The sequence below is a fragment of the Hyla sarda genome, unplaced genomic scaffold (assembly GCF_029499605.1).
Source record: "Hyla sarda isolate aHylSar1 unplaced genomic scaffold, aHylSar1.hap1 scaffold_1429, whole genome shotgun sequence".
In the NCBI taxonomy this organism is placed as follows: Eukaryota; Metazoa; Chordata; class Amphibia; order Anura; family Hylidae; genus Hyla; species Hyla sarda.
In genome coordinates this window covers 488-25721 of record NW_026608059.1, presented here as the reverse complement: position 1 = coordinate 25721, position 25234 = coordinate 488, and the positions used below count along the sequence as shown (strand labels likewise).

At 45.8% G+C, this 25234-nt stretch overlaps 10 non-coding genes across 10 annotated transcripts; all 10 read right to left on the bottom strand.

Annotated features, from left to right (window-relative positions):
• Positions 1–1646: 1646 nt before the first annotated feature.
• On the bottom strand, positions 1647–1837 carry LOC130307508 (U2 spliceosomal RNA). The gene has a single exon (XR_008856681.1). It is a non-coding gene; the product is annotated as a U2 spliceosomal RNA (small nuclear RNA).
• Positions 1838–3918: 2081 nt separating this feature from the next.
• On the bottom strand, positions 3919–4109 carry LOC130307539 (U2 spliceosomal RNA). The gene has a single exon (XR_008856712.1). It is a non-coding gene; the product is annotated as a U2 spliceosomal RNA (small nuclear RNA).
• Positions 4110–7756: 3647 nt separating this feature from the next.
• Positions 7757–7947, bottom strand: LOC130307507 (U2 spliceosomal RNA). The gene has a single exon (XR_008856680.1). It is a non-coding gene; the product is annotated as a U2 spliceosomal RNA (small nuclear RNA).
• Positions 7948–10038: 2091 nt separating this feature from the next.
• Positions 10039–10229, bottom strand: LOC130307506 (U2 spliceosomal RNA). The gene has a single exon (XR_008856679.1). It is a non-coding gene; the product is annotated as a U2 spliceosomal RNA (small nuclear RNA).
• A 2079-nt stretch (positions 10230–12308) lies between these two features.
• LOC130307505 (U2 spliceosomal RNA) lies at positions 12309–12499 on the bottom strand. The gene has a single exon (XR_008856678.1). It is a non-coding gene; the product is annotated as a U2 spliceosomal RNA (small nuclear RNA).
• Positions 12500–14595: 2096 nt separating this feature from the next.
• On the bottom strand, positions 14596–14786 carry LOC130307540 (U2 spliceosomal RNA). The gene has a single exon (XR_008856713.1). It is a non-coding gene; the product is annotated as a U2 spliceosomal RNA (small nuclear RNA).
• Positions 14787–16861: 2075 nt separating this feature from the next.
• On the bottom strand, positions 16862–17052 carry LOC130307537 (U2 spliceosomal RNA). The gene has a single exon (XR_008856710.1). It is a non-coding gene; the product is annotated as a U2 spliceosomal RNA (small nuclear RNA).
• A 2075-nt stretch (positions 17053–19127) lies between these two features.
• LOC130307526 (U2 spliceosomal RNA) lies at positions 19128–19318 on the bottom strand. The gene has a single exon (XR_008856699.1). It is a non-coding gene; the product is annotated as a U2 spliceosomal RNA (small nuclear RNA).
• A 2047-nt stretch (positions 19319–21365) lies between these two features.
• On the bottom strand, positions 21366–21556 carry LOC130307515 (U2 spliceosomal RNA). The gene has a single exon (XR_008856688.1). It is a non-coding gene; the product is annotated as a U2 spliceosomal RNA (small nuclear RNA).
• A 2088-nt stretch (positions 21557–23644) lies between these two features.
• On the bottom strand, positions 23645–23835 carry LOC130307504 (U2 spliceosomal RNA). The gene has a single exon (XR_008856677.1). It is a non-coding gene; the product is annotated as a U2 spliceosomal RNA (small nuclear RNA).
• Between the last annotated feature and the right edge of the window lie 1399 nt (positions 23836–25234).

The following is a 25234-nucleotide window of genomic DNA, read 5'->3' as shown; positions in this document are numbered from 1 at the left end:
GACAACCTATGGCGGTGATGGTTCTGCTCAGGCAGAGCAGTGCTGATGCTCCTCATAAAGCTGTCGCTGCTGTGAAGGTTCTAGGTGACATCACAATCCCTATGGTTACATACACGACAAAGCTGGGTTGTTGTTGTTTACACTCTGCAAGGCCTGTGGAAGTGAGTGACATCATAGCACTGTAGTTCTGAGGGTTCTAGATGGATGCAACAATCTCCTGTTGCTTCTATGAAGGCCGTAATAGACGACATCACCAAACAGCTCCATAGTCACATACACAGCAAAGGAGAGATGTTGTTTACACCTAGTGATGTCAGTGGTATTGAGTGACATCACAGCACAGTGCTAAGGCTCCTGGGCCTGGACACAGCAGCGGCTGCAATATCTCAACGGAGAATACGTTTATATATATGTGTGTGTGTGCGCGTATATATATATATATATATATATATATATATATATATATATATATATTTCTCCGCCGAAATCACTTTTAAACCCATTTCCACCTTTTTTTCCCTTCTCTTCCTCTTACTTTTTTTTCACGTTTTTTTACGTTTTTCTCCTTTTCGCCTCTTTTCTGGGCATATTATTCTTCTTTTTCTTCTTTTTTTTCGTCTAATGCATACCCCATCAGTGCAGCAATGCTTATTCAATACCGCCAGCAGATGGAGACACTGGGGGATAATTTTCTAAGGATTTATACTGATTTTTCCTGTCTGAATTTGTCGCACAGAAAGTTGCAGGCCAAATATGTGTGACATTTCTGCGACTTTAGCTTCTAGAGCATTTTTACAACATTATACATAGGTGCTGAATACATAAAAAGCGACTGTTCAGCGACAGACAAGTCGCATCGGCTGAAAGTAGGCCAGAATGTCAGTCCATGTTGGAGCAGGTTTAGATACAGTCTAAAGCATAGATCTCAAAGTCTGTGCACAGAATTTAGCAAGGGCCTCGCACCTTCTGATGCATCAGGTAGGTGCACTATAGCATAGCCTAACCCTCTGTACTTTGGTCTATATTGATGCGGGACATAGACAGCCAGCTGATGACCAATCCATTAGTGCAATGGATGGCTGGAAGCATTTGTCTTTGCCTTTGCAATACCACAGAAGCAATGCATGGTCAATGTACAGCAATGACACACCTGTGTGAACAGCCAGGAGACCCCCCCATGTTATGTTACATAGTTACATAGTTAGTACGGTCGAAAAAAGACATATGTCCATCAAGTTCAACCAGGGAATTAAGGGGTAGGGGTGTGGCGCGATATTGGGGAAGGGATGAGATTTTATATTTCTTCATAAGCATTAATCTTATTTTGTCAATTAGGAACATTCAGCACCCACCCGCTATCAAGGCAGCTGCCTATCATGTCATGCCCTACCTGCACAGGTGTGCTGGCTACTCAAATGATCCAATTAAGGAGGCCATTTAGTCAGCAGCAGCAGAAGTCCTGTGCCTGGACGCTCCAACAGCGGCCAGACACAAGCAGAAGCAGCAGAAGCAGCAGCAGCACCACCTTTTGTTTTTTGGCTGCAGCAGCAGCAGCAGCAGCAGCAAGGCCCACAGGGCTGGCTAGCTGGCTAGCCAGCAAGCAGGTAGCAATGAAAGTAGGAATCTTTCTTTTTAACCCTGTAAGGGGGTGGTGCACTGTACCCGAAGATACTGCCATATCGGGTCAATGCATAGGGCGACGGAAGCAAGCTTCGAAATCGGCCCCCGTTCTCAAAAATCCATTTAATATATGGTCCCCAGATAGGGGACGTATCAGATATTAAACTGATAAGAACAGATACTACACTTGATCTTAGCCAAAAGGCCGAGAAGCGATAACCGTGAAAGGGGCGGGCCCAACAAGGTCCCCTTCATGGGCACTATCACTGCTTGCTGTCAGGGAGGCTGCCAGACAATTTTCCATGCACACTCTGGGCTGGGGGGCAGTCAACCACCAGTACACACAGCAGAACCTAAACCCATACCATTATTGCTAAGCAGCAAGACAGGGGCCCATTGCACTCCCACGGGGCCTTTTTAAATGCAATCCATAACCCGGATTTGCCAGGAACCCTTCTTACTCCTCCTACTTGCATGTGACACTGGGCTTAGGATCTGCATAGGAAACACACACACAAGCACACACCTACCTTTGTTGCCTGCAGATGCCTCCTTGGCTGTCCCCAAACGGTATCAAACCAACACCCACGGGAAGCTGTAAGCATAGAGGACATGCCTGCACCCCATTGGACTTACCTGTGTGGGTTAAATCCGGGTTATTTGACAACCTATGGCGGTGATGGTTCTGCTCAGGCAGAGCAGTGCTGATGCTCCTCATAAAGCTGTCGCTGCTGTGAAGGTTCTAGGTGACATCACAATCCCTATGGTTACATACACGACAAAGCTGGGTTGTTGTTGTTTACACTCTGCAAGGCCTGTGGAAGTGAGTGACATCATAGCACTGTAGTTCTGAGGGTTCTAGATGGATGCAACAATCTCCTGTTGCTTCTATGAAGGCCATAATAGACGACATCACCAAACAGCTCCATAGTCACATACACAGCAAAGGAGAGATGTTGTTTACACCTAGTGATGTCAGTGGTATTGAGTGACATCACAGCACAGTGCTAAGGCTCCTGGGCCTGGACACAGCAGCGGCTGCAATATCTCAACGGAGAATACGTTTATATATATGTGTGTGTGTGCGCGTATATATATATATATATATATATATATATATATATATATATATTTCTCCGCCGAAATCACTTTTAAACCCATTTCCACCTTTTTTTCCCTTCTCTTCCTCTTACTTTTTTTTCACGTTTTTTTACGTTTTTCTCCTTTTCGCCTCTTTTCTGGGCGTATTATTCTTCTTTTTCTTCTTTTTTTTCGTCTAATGCATACCCCATCAGTGCAGCAATGCTTATTCAATACCGCCAGCAGATGGAGACACTGGGGGATAATTTTCTAAGGATTTATACTGATTTTTCCTGTCTGAATTTGTCGCACAGAAAGTTGCAGGCCAAATATGTGTGACATTTCTGCGACTTTAGCTTCTAGAGCATTTTTACAACATTATACATAGGTGCTGAATACATAAAAAGCGACTGTTCAGCGACAGACAAGTCGCATCGGCTGAAAGTAGGCCAGAATGTCAGTCCATGTTGGAGCAGGTTTAGATACAGTCTAAAGCATAGATCTCAAAGTCTGTGCACAGAATTTAGCAAGGGCCTCGCACCTTCTGATGCATCAGGTAGGTGCACTATAGCATAGCCTAACCCTCTGTACTTTGGTCTATATTGATGCGGGACATAGACAGCCAGCTGATGACCAATCCATTAGTGCAATGGATGGCTGGAAGCATTTGTCTTTGCCTTTGCAATACCACAGAAGCAATGCATGGTCAATGTACAGCAATGACACACCTGTGTGAACAGCCAGGAGACCCCCCCATGTTATGTTACATAGTTACATAGTTAGTACGGTCGAAAAAAGACATATGTCCATCAAGTTCAACCAGGGAATTAAGGGGTAGGGGTGTGGCGCGATATTGGGGAAGGGATGAGATTTTATATTTCTTCATAAGCATTAATCTTATTTTGTCAATTAGGAACATTCAGCACCCACCCGCTATCAAGGCAGCTGCCTATCATGTCATGCCCTACCTGCACAGGTGTGCTGGCTACTCAAATGATCCAATTAAGGAGGCCATTTAGTCAGCAGCAGCAGAAGTCCTGTGCCTGGACGCTCCAACAGCGGCCAGACACAAGCAGAAGCAGCAGCAGCAGCACCACCTTTTGTTTTTTGGCTGCAGCAGCAGCAGCAGCAGCAGCAAGGCCCACAGGGCTGGCTAGCTGGCTAGCCAGCAAGCAGGTAGCAATGAAAGTAGGAATCTTTCTTTTTAACCCTGTAAGGGGGTGGTGCACTGTACCCGAAGATACTGCCATATCGGGTCAATGCATAGGGCGACGGAAGCAAGCTTCGAAATCGGCCCCCGTTCTCAAAAATCCATTTAATATATGGTCCCCAGATAGGGGACGTATCAGATATTAAACTGATAAGAACAGATTTTTTTTTAAGTTAGCCCTCAGAACTCACTCAGAGTTCCAAGATCTTATTTGGAACTCAATTTTGTGTTCATCATCAGGTAACATGTTTTTATTTCTTTTCTTAAACACTAATGAAACAAAATAGAACATTTAAAAACAAAATAAGAAACAACATAAAATAGCAAAACCAAACATTACTTTCTAATTAAGCAAAACCAAATTAGAAGGTCATCCCCTTCCTCCATGCAAACACCATTAGAAAGTCTATCAGTCCTCGACTGATATTGCCATTTGCTATATCTTTCTTAACTTGAGACGCTAACCAGCCTGGAATTTTATACGTTTCAACAAAACGGTTCATGTCTGCCTTGAAAGAAAAATAGACTTTATCCCGAGCTTCTTCCTCCCGGTTCTTCAAGCCTATCTTTAGATCCATCATATCTTTGTCAAACGTTTTTCTTTCTGCTTCCGACAAATTTTCCAACAAACCACCAAGCACACCAAAATACTGCACTGGCACATACACTTCCTCCTCTCTCTTCTTCTTCTGCTCTGTAGGTCTTCTAGTTGGAACCTGCTCCACTTCTGGTTCTTTCACTTCAGCTGGTTCCTCTCTGCTTCTTTTTACAGCTTCCTTTTTCTCTGAATTTTTCTCAGACTTTTTCTTAGGACACGAGCCAAGCAGATGGCCCTCCTCACCACACAGATGGCATTTCCTTTTCTTTTGACAATTTTCCACGTCGTGACCCTCCTCTTGACACTTGAAACACCACAAAAACGTGCAATCCTCCTTTCTGTGACCGTACTGTTTACATTTGCGGCAAAAATCTTGCATGCCAGAAAAATACAGATCCCCGTTCACAGAACCAATTTTAAACCGTCCTGGGGGGATCACTAACTTGCCATCTGCCATTTTAAATTTCACATGGAACCTCCACTTGGTGGTCCATAGTCCATATTGATTAAATACCTTGCCTTTAGGCAGAACACTGTCACAGAATCGAGACAAAAAGGTAACGATATCCTCCTCCGAAGTATATGGGCTATACATCCTTATAGTCACCAATCATTCTCTACGTGGGAAATGTGGAACTATCTCCACCCCTTCCAAAACCGGACATACCTTCTTTTGCTGCAATATGTTCCAAAATGACTCATAGTCCTCTTCAGAAGCCAGCACCACGTCGTAGTATCCACTTCTGGGAAACTCAAGCATGGATAGGATTTGCTCCCTCTTGACTTCCAGCAACTTAAACAGCACTTCTTCCACGACAAAGACAAGGCCTCTTTCCTTCTTCCGGACATCGAGCAGGGAAATACGAACTCCATTCCGAAGTCTCGCAAAAGGCGGCACGCCTTCCGAAGAAAAACCGCAATCTTCCTCCATGTCCATGATGTCCAGACACCTCCCCCACCGAAGTAGGTAGGTGGGGATCGCCTCCCGTTGTCTGGGGACTAAGCCGGCTCCCTGATAGCAGCAGGGGGGTGAAGTCCCTCCGTTAAGAAGGACGATCCCCCCAGGCAAAGGAGCCGGGTACCCCAGACACCCTCTGGCCAGACCAAGTGAGCAGAACTACACTTGATCTTAGCCAAAAGGCCGAGAAGCGATAACCGTGAAAGGGGCGGGCCCAACAAGGTCCCCTTCATGGGCACTATCACTGCTTGCTGTCAGGGAGGCTGCCAGACAATTTTCCATGCACACTCTGGGCTGGGGGGCAGTCAACCACCAGTACACACAGCAGAACCTAAACCCATACCATTATTGCTAAGCAGCAAGACAGGGGCCCATTGCACTCCCACGGGGCCTTTTTAAATGCAATCCATAACCCGGATTTGCCAGGAACCCTTCTTACTCCTCCTACTTGCATGTGACACTGGGCTTAGGATCTGCATAGGAAACACACACACAAGCACACACCTACCTTTGTTGCCTGCAGATGCCTCCTTGGCTGTCCCCAAACGGTATCAAACCAACACCCACGGGAAGCTGTAAGCATAGAGGACATGCCTGCACCCCATTGGACTTACCTGTGTGGGTTAAATCCGGGTTATTTGACAACCTATGGCGGTGATGGTTCTGCTCAGGCAGAGCAGTGCTGATGCTCCTCATAAAGCTGTCGCTGCTGTGAAGGTTCTAGGTGACATCACAATCCCTATGGTTACATACACGACAAAGCTGGGTTGTTGTTGTTTACACTCTGCAAGGCCTGTGGAAGTGAGTGACATCATAGCACTGTAGTTCTGAGGGTTCTAGATGGATGCAACAATCTCCTGTTGCTTCTATGAAGGCCATAATAGACGACATCACCAAACAGCTCCATAGTCACATACACAGCAAAGGAGAGATGTTGTTTACACCTAGTGATGTCAGTGGTATTGAGTGACATCACAGCACAGTGCTAAGGCTCCTGGGCCTGGACACAGCAGCGGCTGCAATATCTCAACGGAGAATACGTTTATATATATGTGTGTGTGTGCGCGTATATATATATATATATATATATATATATATATATATATATATATATTTCTCCGCCGAAATCACTTTTAAACCCATTTCCACCTTTTTTTCCCTTCTCTTCCTCTTACTTTTTTTTCACGTTTTTTTACGTTTTTCTCCTTTTCGCCTCTTTTCTGGGCGTATTATTCTTCTTTTTTCTTCTTTTTTTTCGTCTAATGCATACCCCATCAGTGCAGCAATGCTTATTCAATACCGCCAGCAGATGGAGACACTGGGGGATAATTTTCTAAGGATTTATACTGATTTTTCCTGTCTGAATTTGTCGCACAGAAAGTTGCAGGCCAAATATGTGTGACATTTCTGCGACTTTAGCTTCTAGAGCATTTTTACAACATTATACATAGGTGCTGAATACATAAAAAGCGACTGTTCAGCGACAGACAAGTCGCATCGGCTGAAAGTAGGCCAGAATGTCAGTCCATGTTGGAGCAGGTTTAGATACAGTCTAAAGCATAGATCTCAAAGTCTGTGCACAGAATTTAGCAAGGGCCTCGCACCTTCTGATGCATCAGGTAGGTGCACTATAGCATAGCCTAACCCTCTGTACTTTGGTCTATATTGATGCGGGACATAGACAGCCAGCTGATGACCAATCCATTAGTGCAATGGATGGCTGGAAGCATTTGTCTTTGCCTTTGCAATACCACAGAAGCAATGCATGGTCAATGTACAGCAATGACACACCCTGTGTGAACAGCCAGGAGACCCCCCCCCATGTTATGTTACATAGTTACATAGTTAGTACGGTCGAAAAAAGACATATGTCCATCAAGTTCAACCAGGGAATTAAGGGGTAGGGGTGTGGCGCGATATTGGGGAAGGGATGAGATTTTATATTTCTTCATAAGCATTAATCTTATTTTGTCAATTAGGAACATTCAGCACCCACCCGCTATCAAGGCAGCTGCCTATCATGTCATGCCCTACCTGCACAGGTGTGCTGGCTACTCAAATGATCCAATTAAGGAGGCCATTTAGTCAGCAGCAGCAGAAGTCCTGTGCCTGGACGCTCCAACAGCGGCCAGACACAAGCAGAAGCAGCAGAAGCAGCAGCAGCACCACCTTTTGTTTTTTGGCTGCAGCAGCAGCAGCAGCAGCAGCAAGGCCCACAGGGCTGGCTAGCTGGCTAGCCAGCAAGCAGGTAGCAATGAAAGTAGGAATCTTTCTTTTTAACCCTGTAAGGGGGTGGTGCACTGTACCCGAAGATACTGCCATATCGGGTCAATGCATAGGGCGACGGAAGCAAGCTTCGAAATCGGCCCCCGTTCTCAAAAATCCATTTAATATATGGTCCCCAGATAGGGGACGTATCAGATATTAAACTGATAAGAACAGATACTACACTTGATCTTAGCCAAAAGGCCGAGAAGCGATAACCGTGAAAGGGGCGGGCCCAACAAGGTCCCCTTCATGGGCACTATCACTGCTTGCTGTCAGGGAGGCTGCCAGACAATTTTCCATGCACACTCTGGGCTGGGGGGCAGTCAACCACCAGTACACACAGCAGAACCTAAACCCATACCATTATTGCTAAGCAGCAAGACAGGGGCCCATTGCACTCCCACGGGGCCTTTTTAAATGCAATCCATAACCCCGGATTTGCCAGGAACCCTTCTTACTCCTCCTACTTGCATGTGACACTGGGCTTAGGATCTGCATAGGAAACACACACACAAGCACACACCTACCTTTGTTGCCTGCAGATGCCTCCTTGGCTGTCCCCAAACGGTATCAAACCAACACCCACGGGAAGCTGTAAGCATAGAGGACATGCCTGCACCCCATTGGACTTACCTGTGTGGGTTAAATCCGGGTTATTTGACAACCTATGGCGGTGATGGTTCTGCTCAGGCAGAGCAGTGCTGATGCTCCTCATAAAGCTGTCGCTGCTGTGAAGGTTCTAGGTGACATCACAATCCCTATGGTTACATACACGACAAAGCTGGGTTGTTGTTGTTTACACTCTGCAAGGCCTGTGGAAGTGAGTGACATCATAGCACTGTAGTTCTGAGGGTTCTAGATGGATGCAACAATCTCCTGTTGCTTCTATGAAGGCCATAATAGACGACATCACCAAACAGCTCCATAGTCACATACACAGCAAAGGAGAGATGTTGTTTACACCTAGTGATGTCAGTGGTATTGAGTGACATCACAGCACAGTGCTAAGGCTCCTGGGCCTGGACACAGCTGCGGCTGCAATATCTCAACGGAGAATACGTTTATATATATGTGTGTGTGTGCGCGTATATATATATATATATATATATATATATATATATATATATATATATTTCTCCGCCGAAATCACTTTTAAACCCATTTCCACCTTTTTTTCCCTTCTCTTCCTCTTACTTTTTTTTCACGTTTTTTTACGTTTTTCTCCTTTTCGCCTCTTTTCTGGGCGTATTATTCTTCTTTTTCTTCTTTTTTTTCGTCTAATGCATACCCCATCAGTGCAGCAATGCTTATTCAATACCGCCAGCAGATGGAGACACTGGGGGATAATTTTCTAAGGATTTATACTGATTTTTCCTGTCTGAATTTGTCGCACAGAAAGTTGCAGGCCAAATATGTGTGACATTTCTGCGACTTTAGCTTCTAGAGCATTTTTACAACATTATACATAGGTGCTGAATACATAAAAAGCGACTGTTCAGCGACAGACAAGTCGCATCGGCTGAAAGTAGGCCAGAATGTCAGTCCATGTTGGAGCAGGTTTAGATACAGTCTAAAGCATAGATCTCAAAGTCTGTGCACAGAATTTAGCAAGGGCCTCGCACCTTCTGATGCATCAGGTAGGTGCACTATAGCATAGCCTAACCCTCTGTACTTTGGTCTATATTGATGCGGGACATAGACAGCCAGCTGATGACCAATCCATTAGTGCAATGGATGGCTGGAAGCATTTGTCTTTGCCTTTGCAATACCACAGAAGCAATGCATGGTCAATGTACAGCAATGACACACCTGTGTGAACAGCCAGGAGACCCCCCCATGTTATGTTACATAGTTACATAGTTAGTACGGTCGAAAAAAGACATATGTCCATCAAGTTCAACCAGGGAATTAAGGGGTAGGGGTGTGGCGCGATATTGGGAAGGGATGAGATTTTATATTTCTTCATAAGCATTAATCTTATTTTGTCAATTAGGAACATTCAGCACCCACCCGCTATCAAGGCAGCTGCCTATCATGTCATGCCCTACCTGCACAGGTGTGCTGGCTACTCAAATGATCCAATTAAGGAGGCCATTTAGTCAGCAGCAGCAGAAGTCCTGTGCCTGGACGCTCCAACAGCGGCCAGACACAAGCAGAAGCAGCAGAAGCAGCAGCAGCACCACCTTTTGTTTTTTGGCTGCAGCAGCAGCAGCAGCAGCAGCAAGGCCCACAGGGCTGGCTAGCTGGCTAGCCAGCAAGCAGGTAGCAATGAAAGTAGGAATCTTTCTTTTTAACCCTGTAAGGGGGTGGTGCACTGTACCCGAAGATACTGCCATATCGGGTCAATGCATAGGGCGACGGAAGCAAGCTTCGAAATCGGCCCCCGTTCTCAAAAATCCATTTAATATATGGTCCCCAGATAGGGGACGTATCAGATATTAAACTGATAAGAACAGATACTACACTTGATCTTAGCCAAAAGGCCGAGAAGCGATAACCGTGAAAGGGGCGGGCCCAACAAGGTCCCCTTCATGGGCACTATCACTGCTTGCTGTCAGGGAGGCTGCCAGACAATTTTCCATGCACACTCTGGGCTGGGGGGCAGTCAACCACCAGTACACACAGCAGAACCTAAACCCATACCATTATTGCTAAGCAGCAAGACAGGGGCCCATTGCACTCCCACGGGGCCTTTTTAAATGCAATCCATAACCCGGATTTGCCAGGAACCCTTCTTACTCCTCCTACTTGCATGTGACACTGGGCTTAGGATCTGCATAGGAAACACACACACAAGCACACACCTACCTTTGTTGCCTGCAGATGCCTCCTTGGCTGTCCCCAAACGGTATCAAACCAACACCCACGGGAAGCTGTAAGCATAGAGGACATGCCTGCACCCCATTGGACTTACCTGTGTGGGTTAAATCCGGGTTATTTGACAACCTATGGCGGTGATGGTTCTGCTCAGGCAGAGCAGTGCTGATGCTCCTCATAAAGCTGTCGCTGCTGTGAAGGTTCTAGGTGACATCACAATCCCTATGGTTACATACACGACAAAGCTGGGTTGTTGTTGTTTACACTCTGCAAGGCCTGTGGAAGTGAGTGACATCATAGCACTGTAGTTCTGAGGGTTCTAGATGGATGCAACAATCTCCTGTTGCTTCTATGAAGGCCATAATAGACGACATCACCAAACAGCTCCATAGTCACATACACAGCAAAGGAGAGATGTTGTTTACACCTAGTGATGTCAGTGGTATTGAGTGACATCACAGCACAGTGCTAAGGCTCCTGGGCCTGGACACAGCAGCGGCTGCAATATCTCAACGGAGAATACGTTTATATATATGTGTGTGTGTGCGCGTATATATATTATATATATATATATATATATATATATTTCTCCGCCGAAATCACTTTTAAACCCATTTCCACCTTTTTTTCCCTTCTCTTCCTCTTACTTTTTTTTCACGTTTTTTTACGTTTTTCTCCTTTTCGCCTCTTTTCTGGGCGTATTATTCTTCTTTTTCTTCTTTTTTTTCGTCTAATGCATACCCCATCAGTGCAGCAATGCTTATTCAATACCGCCAGCAGATGGAGACACTGGGGGATAATTTTCTAAGGATTTATACTGATTTTTCCTGTCTGAATTTGTCGCACAGAAGTTGCAGGCCAAATATGTGTGACATTTCTGCGACTTTAGCTTCTAGAGCATTTTTACAACATTATACATAGGTGCTGAATACATACAAAGCGACTGTTCAGCGACAGACAAGTCGCATCGGCTGAAAGTAGGCCAGAATGTCAGTCCATGTTGGAGCAGGTTTAGATACAGTCTAAAGCATAGATCTCAAAGTCTGTGCACAGAATTTAGCAAGGGCCTCGCACCTTCTGATGCATCAGGTAGGTGCACTATAGCATAGCCTAACCCTCTGTACTTTGGTCTATATTGATGCGGGACATAGACAGCCAGCTGATGACCAATCCATTAGTGCAATGGATGGCTGGAAGCATTTGTCTTTGCCTTTGCAATACCACAGAAGCAATGCATGGTCAATGTACAGCAATGACACACCTGTGTGAACAGCCAGGAGACCCCCCCATGTTATGTTACATAGTTACATAGTTAGTACGGTCGAAAAAAGACATATGTCCATCAAGTTCAACCAGGGAATTAAGGGGTAGGGGTGTGGCGCGATATTGGGGAAGGGATGAGATTTTATATTTCTTCATAAGCATTAATCTTATTTTGTCAATTAGGAACATTCAGCACCCACCCGCTATCAAGGCAGCTGCCTATCATGTCATGCCCTACCTGCACAGGTGTGCTGGCTACTCAAATGATCCAATTAAGGAGGCCATTTAGTCAGCAGCAGCAGAAGTCCTGTGCCTGGACGCTCCAACAGCGGCCAGACACAAGCAGAAGCAGCAGAAGCAGCAGCAGCACCACCTTTTGTTTTTTGGCTGCAGCAGCAGCAGCAGCAGCAGCAAGGCCCACAGGGCTGGCTAGCTGGCTAGCCAGCAAGCAGGTAGCAATGAAAGTAGGAATCTTTCTTTTTAACCCTGTAAGGGGGTGGTGCACTGTACCCGAAGATACTGCCATATCGGGTCAATGCATAGGGCGACGGAAGCAAGCTTCGAAATCGGCCCCCGTTCTCAAAAATCCATTTAATATATGGTCCCCAGATAGGGGACGTATCAGATATTAAACTGATAAGAACAGATACTACACTTGATCTTAGCCAAAAGGCCGAGAAGCGATAACCGTGAAAGGGCGGGCCCAACAAGGTCCCCTTCATGGGCACTATCACTGCTTGCTGTCAGGGAGGCTGCCAGACAATTTTCCATGCACACTCTGGGCTGGGGGGCAGTCAACCACCAGTACACACAGCAGAACCTAAACCCATACCATTATTGCTAAGCAGCAAGACAGGGGCCCATTGCACTCCCACGGGGCCTTTTTAAATGCAATCCATAACCCGGATTTGCCAGGAACCCTTCTTACTCCTCCTACTTGCATGTGACACTGGGCTTAGGATCTGCATAGGAAACACACACACAAGCACACACCTACCTTTGTTGCCTGCAGATGCCTCCTTGGCTGCCCCCAAACGGTATCAAACCAACACCCACGGGAAGCTGTAAGCATAGAGGACATGCCTGCACCCCATTGGACTTACCTGTGTGGGTTAAATCCGGGTTATTTGACAACCTATGGCGGTGATGGTTCTGCTCAGGCAGAGCAGTGCTGATGCTCCTCATAAAGCTGTCGCTGCTGTGAAGGTTCTAGGTGACATCACAATCCCTATGGTTACATACACGACAAAGCTGGGTTGTTGTTGTTTACACTCTGCAAGGCCTGTGGAAGTGAGTGACATCATAGCACTGTAGTTCTGAGGGTTCTAGATGGATGCAACAATCTCCTGTTGCTTCTATGAAGGCCATAATAGACGACATCACCAAACAGCTCCATAGTCACATACACAGCAAAGGAGAGATGTTGTTTACACCTAGTGATGTCAGTGGTATTGAGTGACATCACAGCACAGTGCTAAGGCTCCTGGGCCTGGACACAGCAGCGGCTGCAATATCTCAACGGAGAATACGTTTATATATATGTGTGTGTGTGCGCGTATATATATATATATATATATATATATATATATATATATATATATTTCTCCGCCGAAATCACTTTTAAACCCATTTCCACCTTTTTTTCCCCTTCTCTTCCTCTTACTTTTTTTTCACGTTTTTTTACGTTTTTCTCCTTTTCGCCTCTTTTCTGGGCATATTATTCTTCTTTTTCTTCTTTTTTTTCGTCTAATGCATACCCCATCAGTGCAGCAATGCTTATTCAATACCGCCAGCAGATGGAGACACTGGGGGATAATTTTCTAAGGATTTATACTGATTTTTCCTGTCTGAATTTGTCGCACAGAAAGTTGCAGGCCAAATATGTGTGACATTTCTGCGACTTTAGCTTCTAGAGCATTTTTACAACATTATACATAGGTGCTGAATACATAAAAAGCGACTGTTCAGCGACAGACAAGTCGCATCGGCTGAAAGTAGGCCAGAATGTCAGTCCATGTTGGAGCAGGTTTAGATACAGTCTAAAGCATAGATCTCAAAGTCTGTGCACAGAATTTAGCAAGGGCCTCGCACCTTCTGATGCATCAGGTAGGTGCACTATAGCATAGCCTAACCCCTCTGTACTTTGGTCTATATTGATGCGGGACATAGACAGCCAGCTGATGACCAATCCATTAGTGCAATGGATGGCTGGAAGCATTTGTCTTTGCCTTTGCAATACCACAGAAGCAATGCATGGTCAATGTACAGCAATGACACACCTGTGTGAACAGCCAGGAGACCCCCCCCATGTTATGTTACATAGTTACATAGTTAGTACGGTCGAAAAAAGACATATGTCCATCAAGTTCAACCAGGGAATTAAGGGGTAGGGGTGTGGCGCGATATTGGGGAAGGATGAGATTTTATATTTCTTCATAAGCATTAATCTTATTTTGTCAATTAGGAACATTCAGCACCCACCCGCTATCAAGGCAGCTGCCTATCATGTCATGCCCTACCTGCACAGGTGTGCTGGCTACTCAAATGATCCAATTAAGGAGGCCATTTAGTCAGCAGCAGCAGAAGTCCTGTGCCTGGACGCTCCAACAGCGGCCAGACACAAGCAGAAGCAGCAGAAGCAGCAGCAGCACCACCTTTTGTTTTTTGGCTGCAGCAGCAGCAGCAGCAGCAGCAGCAGCAAGGCCCACAGGGCTGGCTAGCTGGCTAGCCAGCAAGCAGGTAGCAATGAAAGTAGGAATCTTTCTTTTTAACCCTGTAAGGGGGTGGTGCACTGTACCCGAAGATACTGCCATATCGGGTCAATGCATAGGGCGACGGAAGCAAGCTTCGAAATCGGCCCCCGTTCTCAAAAATCCATTTAATATATGGTCCCCAGATAGGGGACGTATCAGATATTAAACTGATAAGAACAGATACTACACTTGATCTTAGCCAAAAGGCCGAGAAGCGATAACCGTGAAAGGGGCGGGCCCAACAAGGTCCCCTTCATGGGCACTATCACTGCTTGCTGTCAGGGAGGCTGCCAGACAATTTTCCATGCACACTCTGGGCTGGGGGCAGTCAACCACCAGTACACACAGCAGAACCTAAACCCATACCATTATTGCTAAGCAGCAAGACAGGGGGCCCATTGCACTCCCACGGGGCCTTTTTAAATGCAATCCATAACCCGGATTTGCCAGGAACCCTTCTTACTCCTCCTACTTGCATGTGACACTGGGCTTAGGATCTGCATAGGAAACACACACACAAGCACACACCTACCTTTGTTGCCTGCAGATGCCTCCTTGGCTGTCCCCAAACGGTATCAAACCAACACCCACGGGAAGCTGTAAGCATAGAGGACATGCCTGCACCCCATTGGACTTACCTGTGTGGGTTAAATCCGGGTTATTTGACAACCTATGGCGGTGATGGTTCTGCTCAGGCAGAGCAGTGCTGATGCTCCTCATAAAGCTGTCGCTGCTGTGAAGGTTCTAGGTGACATCACAATCCCTATGGTTACATACACAACAAAGCTGGGTTGTTGTTGTTTACACTCTGCAAGGCCTGTGGAAGTGAGTGACATCATAGCACTGTAGTTCTGAGGGTTCTAGATGGATGCAACAATCTCCTGTTGCTTCTATGAAGGCCATAATAGACGACATCACCAAACAGCTCCATAGTCACATACACAGCAAAGGAGAGATGTTGTTTACACCTAGTGATGTCAGTGGTATTGAGTGACATCACAGCACAGTGCTAAGGCTCCTGGGCCTGGACACAGCAGCGGCTGCAATATCTCAACGGAGAATACGTTTATATATATGTGTGTGTGTGCGCGTATATATATATATATATATATATATATATATATATATATATATTTCTCCGCCGAAATCACTTTTAAACCCATTTCCACCTTTTTTTCCCTTCTCTTCCTCTTACTTTTTTTTCACGTTTTTTTACGTTTTTCTCCTTTTCGCCTCTTTTCTGGGCGTATTATTCTTCTTTTTCTTCTTTTTTTTCGTCTAATGCATACCCCATCAGTGCAGCAATGCTTATTCAATACCGCCAGCAGATGGAGACACTGGGGGATAATTTTCTAAGGATTTATACTGATTTTTCCTGTCTGAATTTGTCGCACAGAAAGTTGCAGGCCAAATATGTGTGACATTTCTGCGACTTTAGCTTCTAGAGCATTTTTACAACATTATACATAGGTGCTGAATACATAAAAAGCGACTGTTCAGCGACAGACAAGTCGCATCGGCTGAAAGTAGGCCAGAATGTCAGTCCATGTTGGAGCAGGTTTAGATACAGTCTAAAGCATAGATCTCAAAGTCTGTGCACAGAATTTAGCAAGGGCCTCGCACCTTCTGATGCATCAGGTAGGTGCACTATAGCATAGCCTAACCCTCTGTACTTTGGTCTATATTGATGCGGGACATAGACAGCCAGCTGATGACCAATCCATTAGTGCAATGGATGGCTGGAAGCATTTGTCTTTGCCTTTGCAATACCACAGAAGCAATGCATGGTCAATGTACAGCAATGACACACCTGTGTGAACAGCCAGGAGACCCCCCCATGTTATGTTACATAGTTACATAGTTAGTACGGTCGAAAAAAGACATATGTCCATCAAGTTCAACCAGGGAATTAAGGGGTAGGGGTGTGGCGCGATATTGGGGAAGGGATGAGATTTTATATTTCTTCATAAGCATTAATCTTATTTTGTCAATTAGGAACATTCAGCACCCACCCGCTATCAAGGCAGCTGCCTATCATGTCATGCCCTACCTGCACAGGTGTGCTGGCTACTCAAATGATCCAATTAAGGAGGCCATTTAGTCAGCAGCAGCAGAAGTCCTGTGCCTGGACGCTCCAACAGCGGCCAGACACAAGCAGAAGCAGCAGAAGCAGCAGCAGCAGCACCACCTTTTGTTTTTTGGCTGCAGCAGCAAGGCCCACAGGGCTGGCTAGCTGGCTAGCCAGCAAGCAGGTAGCAATGAAAGTAGGAATCTTTCTTTTTAACCCTGTAAGGGGGTGGTGCACTGTACCCGAAGATACTGCCATATCGGGTCAATGCATAGGGCGACGGAAGCAAGCTTCGAAATCGGCCCCCGTTCTCAAAAATCCATTTAATATATGGTCCCCAGATAGGGGACGTATCAGATATTAAACTGATAAGAACAGATACTACACTTGATCTTAGCCAAAAGGCCGAGAAGCGATAACCGTGAAAGGGGCGGGCCCAACAAGGTCCCCTTCATGGGCACTATCACTGCTTGCTGTCAGGGAGGCTGCCAGACAATTTTCCATGCACACTCTGGGCTGGGGGGCAGTCAACCACCAGTACACACAGCAGAACCTAAACCCATACCATTATTGCTAAGCAGCAAGACAGGGGCCCATTGCACTCCCACGGGGCCTTTTTAAATGCAATCCATAACCCGGATTTGCCAGGAACCCTTCTTACTCCTCCTACTTGCATGTGACACTGGGCTTAGGATCTGCATAGGAAACACACACACAAGCACACACCTACCTTTGTTGCCTGCAGATGCCTCCTTGGCTGTCCCCAAACGGTATCAAACCAACACCCACGGGAAGCTGTAAGCATAGAGGACATGCCTGCACCCCATTGGACTTACCTGTGTGGGTTAAATCCGGGTTATTTGACAACCTATGGCGGTGATGGTTCTGCTCAGGCAGAGCAGTGCTGATGCTCCTCATAAAGCTGTCGCTGCTGTGAAGGTTCTAGGTGACATCACAAATCCCTATGGTTACATACACAACAAAGCTGGGTTGTTGTTGTTTACACTCTGCAAGGCCTGTGGAAGTGAGTGACATCATAGCACTGTAGTTCTGAGGGTTCTAGATGGATGCAACAATCTCCTGTTGCTTCTATGAAGGCCATAATAGACGACATCACCAAACAGCTCCATAGTCACATACACAGCAAAGGAGAGATGTTGTTTACACCTAGTGATGTCAGTGGTATTGAGTGACATCACAGCACAGTGCTAAGGCTCCTGGGCCTGGACACAGCAGCGGCTGCAATATCTCAACGGAGAATACGTTTATATATATGTGTGTGTGTGCGCGTATATATATATATATATATATATATATATATATATATTTCTCCGCCGAAATCACTTTTAAACCCATTTCCACCTTTTTTTCCCTTCTCTTCCTCTTACTTTTTTTTCACGTTTTTTTACGTTTTTCTCCTTTTCGCCTCTTTTCTGGGCGTATTATTCTTCTTTTTCTTCTTTTTTTTCGTCTAATGCATACCCCATCAGTGCAGCAATGCTTATTCAATACCGCCAGCAGATGGAGACACTGGGGGATAATTTTCTAAGGATTTATACTGATTTTTCCTGTCTGAATTTGTCGCACAGAAAGTTGCAGGCCAAATATGTGTGACATTTCTGCGACTTTAGCTTCTAGAGCATTTTTACAACATTATACATAGGTGCTGAATACATAAAAAGCGACTGTTCAGCGACAGACAAGTCGCATCGGCTGAAAGTAGGCCAGAATGTCAGTCCATGTTGGAGCAGGTTTAGATACAGTCTAAAGTATAGATCTCAAAGTCTGTGCACAGAATTTAGCAAGGGCCTCGCACCTTCTGATGCATCAGGTAGGTGCACAATAGCATAGCCTAACCCTCTGTACTTTGGTCTATATTGATGCGGGACATAGACAGCCAGCTGATGACCAATCCATTAGTGCAATGGATGGCTGGAAGCATTTGTCTTTGCCTTTGCAATACCACAGAAGCAATGCATGGTCAATGTACAGCAATGACACACCTGTGTGAACAGCCAGGAGACCCCCCCCCCCCCCCATGTTATGTTACATAGTTACATAGTTAGTACGGTCGAAAAAAGACATATGTCCATCAAGTTCAACCAGGGAATTAAGGGGTAGGGGTGTGGCGCGATATTGGGGAAGGGATGAGATTTTATATTTCTTCATAAGCATTAATCTTATTTTGTCAATTAGGAACATTCAGCACCCACCCGCTATCAAGGCAGCTGCCTATCATGTCATGCCCTACCTGCACAGGTGTGCTGGCTACTCAAATGATCCAATTAAGGAGGCCATTTAGTCAGCAGCAGCAGAAGTCCTGTGCCTGGACGCTCCAACAGCGGCCAGACACAAGCAGAAGCAGCAGAAGCAGCAGCAGCACCACCTTTTGTTTTTTGGCTGCAGCAGCAAGGCCCACAGGGCTGGCTAGCTGGCTAGCCAGCAAGCAGGTAGCAATGAAAGTAGGAATCTTTCTTTTTAACCCTGTAAGGGGGTGGTGCACTGTACCCGAAGATACTGCCATATCGGGTCAATGCATAGGGCGACGGAAGCAAGCTTCGAAATCGGCCCCCGTTCTCAAAAATCCATTTAATATATGGTCCCCAGATAGGGGACGTATCAGATATTAAACTGATAAGAACAGATACTACACTTGATCTTAGCCAAAAGGCCGAGAAGCGATAACCGTGAAAGGGGCGGGCCCAACAAGGTCCCCTTCATGGGCACTATCACTGCTTGCTGTCAGGGAGGCTGCCAGACAATTTTCCATGCACACTCTGGGCTGGGGGGCAGTCAACCACCAGTACACACAGCAGAACCTAAACCCATACCATTATTGCTAAGCAGCAAGACAGGGGCCCATTGCACTCCCACGGGGCCTTTTTAAATGCAATCCATAACCCGGATTTGCCAGGAACCCTTCTTACTCCTCCTACTTGCATGTGACACTGGGCTTAGGATCTGCATAGGAAACACACACACAAGCACACACCTACCTTTGTTGCCTGCAGATGCCTCCTTGGCTGTCCCCAAACGGTATCAAACCAACACCCACGGGAAGCTGTAAGCATAGAGGACATGCCTGCACCCCATTGGACTTACCTGTGTGGGTTAAATCCGGGTTATTTGACAACCTATGGCGGTGATGGTTCTGCTCAGGCAGAGCAGTGCTGATGCTCCTCATAAAGCTGTCGCTGCTGTGAAGGTTCTAGGTGACATCACAAATCCCTATGGTTACATACACAACAAAGCTGGGTTGTTGTTGTTTACACTCTGCAAGGCCTGTGGAAGTGAGTGACATCATAGCACTGTAGTTCTGAGGGTTCTAGATGGATGCAACAATCTCCTGTTGCTTCTATGAAGGCCATAATAGACGACATCACCAAACAGCTCCATAGTCACATACACAGCAAAGGAGAGATGTTGTTTACACCTAGTGATGTCAGTGGTATTGAGTGACATCACAGCACAGTGCTAAGGCTCCTGGGCCTGGACACAGCAGCGGCTGCAATATCTCAATGGAGAATACGTTTATATATATGTGTGTGTGTGCGCGTATATATATATATATATATATATATTTCTCCGCCGAAATCACTTTTAAACCCATTTCCACCTTTTTTTCCCTTCTCTTCCTCTTACTTTTTTTTCACGTTTTTTTACGTTTTTCTCCTTTTTGCCTCTTTTCTGGGCGTATTATTCTTCTTTTTCTTCTTTTTTTTCGTCTAATGCATACCCCATCAGTGCAGCAATGCTTATTCAATACCGCCAGCAGATGGAGACACTGGGGGATAATTTTCTAAGGATTTATACTGATTTTTCCTGTCTGAATTTGTCGCACAGAAAGTTGCAGGCCAAATATGTGTGACATTTCTGCGACTTTAGCTTCTAGAGCATTTTTACAACATTATACATAGGTGCTGAATACATAAAAAGCGACTGTTCAGCGACAGACAAGTCGCATCGGCTGAAAGTAGGCCAGAATGTCAGTCCATGTTGGAGCAGGTTTAGATACAGTCTAAAGTATAGATCTCAAAGTCTGTGCACAGAATTTAGCAAGGGCCTCGCACCTTCTGATGCATCAGGTAGGTGCACAATAGCATAGCCTAACCCTCTGTACTTTGGTCTATATTGATGCGGGACATAGACAGCCAGCTGATGACCAATCCATTAGTGCAATGGATGGCTGGAAGCATTTGTCTTTGCCTTTGCAATACCACAGAAGCAATGCATGGTCAATGTACAGCAATGACACACCTGTGTGAACAGCCAGGAGACCCCCCCCCCCCCCCCCATGTTATGTTACATAGTACGGTCGAAAAAAGACATATGTCCATCAAGTTCAACCAGGGAATTAAGGGGTAGGGGTGTGGCGCGATATTGGGGAAGGGATGAGATTTTATATTTCTTCATAAGCATTAATCTTATTTTGTCAATTAGGAACATTCAGCACCCACCCGCTATCAAGGCAGCTGCCTATCATGTCATGCCCTACCTGCACAGGTGTGCTGGCTACTCAAATGATCCAATTAAGGAGGCCATTTAGTCAGCAGCAGCAGAAGTCCTGTGCCTGGACGCTCCAACAGCGGCCAGACACAAGCAGAAGCAGCAGCAGCAGCACCACCTTTTGTTTTTTGGCTGCAGCAGCAAGGCCCACAGGGCTGGCTAGCTGGCTAGCCAGCAAGCAGGTAGCAATGAAAGTAGGAATCTTTCTTTTTAACCCTGTAAGGGGGTGGTGCACTGTACCCGAAGATACTGCCATATCGGGTCAATGCATAGGGCGACGGAAGCAAGCTTCGAAATCGGCCCCCGTTCTCAAAAATCCATTTAATATATGGTCCCCAGATAGGGGACGTATCAGATATTAAACTGATAAGAACAGATACTACACTTGATCTTAGCCAAAAGGCCGAGAAGCGATAACCGTGAAAGGGGCGGGCCCAACAAGGTCCCCTTCATGGGCACTATCACTGCTTGCTGTCAGGGAGGCTGCCAGACAATTTTCCATGCACACTCTGGGCTGGGGGGCAGTCAACCACCAGTACACACAGCAGAACCTAAACCCATACCATTATTGCTAAGCAGCAAGACAGGGGCCCATTGCACTCCCACGGGGCCTTTTTAAATGCAATCCATAACCCGGATTTGCCAGGAACCCTTCTTACTCCTCCTACTTGCATGTGACACTGGGCTTAGGATCTGCATAGGAAACACACACACAAGCACACACCTACCTTTGTTGCCTGCAGATGCCTCCTTGGCTGTCCCCAAACGGTATCAAACCAACACCCACGGGAAGCTGTAAGCATAGAGGACATGCCTGCACCCCATTGGACTTACCTGTGTGGGTTAAATCCGGGTTATTTGACAACCTATGGCGGTGATGGTTCTGCTCAGGCAGAGCAGTGCTGATGCTCCTCATAAAGCTGTCGCTGCTGTGAAGGTTCTAGGTGACATCACAAATCCCTATGGTTACATACACAACAAAGCTGGGTTGTTGTTGTTTACACTCTGCAAGGCCTGTGGAAGTGAGTGACATCATAGCACTGTAGTTCTGAGGGTTCTAGATGGATGCAACAATCTCCTGTTGCTTCTATGAAGGCCATAATAGACGACATCACCAAACAGCTCCATAGTCACATACACAGCAAAGGAGAGATGTTGTTTACACCTAGTGATGTCAGTGGTATTGAGTGACATCACAGCACAGTGCTAAGGCTCCTGGGCCTGGACACAGCAGCAGCTGCAATATCTCAACGGAGAATACGTTTATATATATGTGTGTGTGTGCGCGTATATATATATATATATATATATATATATATATATATATATATATATATTTCTCCGCCGAAATCACTTTTAAACCCATTTCCACCTTTTTTTCCCTTCTCTTCCTCTTACTTTTTTTTCACGTTTTTTTACGTTTTTCTCCTTTTCGCCTCTTTTCTGGGCGTATTATTCTTCTTTTTCTTCTTTTTTTTCGTCTAATGCATACCCCATCAGTGCAGCAATGCTTATTCAATACCGCCAGCAGATGGAGACACTGGGGGATAATTTTCTAAGGATTTATACTGATTTTTCCTGTCTGAATTTGTCGCACAGAAAGTTGCAGGCCAAATATGTGTGACATTTCTGCGACTTTAGCTTCTAGAGCATTTTTACAACATTATACATAGGTGCTGAATACATAAAAAGCGACTGTTCAGCGACAGACAAGTCGCATCGGCTGAAAGTAGGCCAGAATGTCAGTCCATGTTGGAGCAGGTTTAGATACAGTCTAAAGTATAGATCTCAAAGTCTGTGCACAGAATTTAGCAAGGGCCTCGCACCTTCTGATGCATCAGGTAGGTGCACAATAGCATAGCCTAACCCTCTGTACTTTGGTCTATATTGATGCGGGACATAGACAGCCAGCTGATGACCAATCCATTAGTGCAATGGATGGCTGGAAGCATTTGTCTTTGCCTTTGCAATACCACAGAAGCAATGCATGGTCAATGTACAGCAATGACACACCTGTGTGAACAGCCAGGAGACCCCCCCCCCCCCATGTTATGTTACATAGTTACATAGTTAGTACGGTCGAAAAAAGACATATGTCCATCAAGTTCAACCAGGGAATTAAGGGGTAGGGGTGTGGCGCGATATTGGGGAAGGGATGAGATTTTATATTTCTTCATAAGCATTAATCTTATTTTGTCAATTAGGAACATTCAGCACCCACCCGCTATCAAGGCAGCTGCCTATCATGTCATGCCCTACCTGCACAGGTGTGCTGGCTACTCAAATGATCCAATTAAGGAGGCCATTTAGTCAGCAGCAGCAGAAGTCCTGTGCCTGGACGCTCCAACAGCGGCCAGACACAAGCAGAAGCAGCAGAAGCAGCAGCAGCAGCACCACCTTTTGTTTTTTGGCTGCAGCAGCAAGGCCCACAGGGCTGGCTAGCTGGCTAGCCAGCAAGCAGGTAGCAATGAAAGTAGGAATCTTTCTTTTTAACCCTGTAAGGGGGTGGTGCACTGTACCCGAAGATACTGCCATATCGGGTCAATGCATAGGGCGACGGAAGCAAGCTTCGAAATCGGCCCCCGTTCTCAAAAATCCATTTAATATATGGTCCCCAGATAGGGGACGTATCAGATATTAAACTGATAAGAACAGATACTACACTTGATCTTAGCCAAAAGGCCGAGAAGCGATAACCGTGAAAGGGGCGGGCCCAACAAGGTCCCCTTCATGGGCACTATCACTGCTTGCTGTCAGGGAGGCTGCCAGACAATTTTCCATGCACACTCTGGGCTGGGGGGCAGTCAACCACCAGTACACACAGCAGAACCTAAACCCATACCATTATTGCTAAGCAGCAAGACAGGGGCCCATTGCACTCCCACGGGGCCTTTTTAAATGCAATCCATAACCCGGATTTGCCAGGAACCCTTCTTACTCCTCCTACTTGCATGTGACACTGGGCTTAGGATCTGCATAGGAAACACACACACAAGCACACACCTACCTTTGTTGCCTGCAGATGCCTCCTTGGCTGTCCCCAAACGGTATCAAACCAACACCCACGGGAAGCTGTAAGCATAGAGGACATGCCTGCACCCCATTGGACTTACCTGTGTGGGTTAAATCCGGGTTATTTGACAACCTATGGCGGTGATGGTTCTGCTCAGGCAGAGCAGTGCTGATGCTCCTCATAAAGCTGTCGCTGCTGTGAAGGTTCTAGGTGACATCACAAATCCCTATGGTTACATACACAACAAAGCTGGGTTGTTGTTGTTTACACTCTGCAAGGCCTGTGGAAGTGAGTGACATCATAGCACTGTAGTTCTGAGGGTTCTAGATGGATGCAACAATCTCCTGTTGCTTCTATGAAGGCCATAATAGACGACATCACCAAACAGCTCCATAGTCACATACACAGCAAAGGAGAGATGTTGTTTACACCTAGTGATGTCAGTGGTATTGAGTGACATCACAGCACAGTGCTAAGGCTCCTGGGCCTGGACACAGCAGCGGCTGCAATATCTCAACGGAGAATACGTTTATATATATGTGTGTGTGTGCGCGTATATATATATATATATATATATATATATATATATTTCTCCGCCGAAATCACTTTTAAACCCATTTCCACCTTTTTTTCCCTTCTCTTCCTCTTACTTTTTTTTCACGTTTTTTTACGTTTTTCTCCTTTTCGCCTCTTTTCTGGGCGTATTATTCTTCTTTTTCTTCTTTTTTTTCGTCTAATGCATACCCCATCAGTGCAGCAATGCTTATTCAATACCGCCAGCAGATGGAGACACTGGGGGATAATTTTCTAAGGATTTATACTGATTTTTCCTGTCTGAATTTGTCGCACAGAAAGTTGCAGGCCAAATATGTGTGACATTTCTGCGACTTTAGCTTCTAGAGCATTTTTACAACATTATACATAGGTGCTGAATACATAAAAAGCGACTGTTCAGCGACAGACAAGTCGCATCGGCTGAAAGTAGGCCAGAATGTCAGTCCATGTTGGAGCAGGTTTAGATACAGTCTAAAGTATAGATCTCAAAGTCTGTGCACAGAATTTAGCAAGGGCCTCGCACCT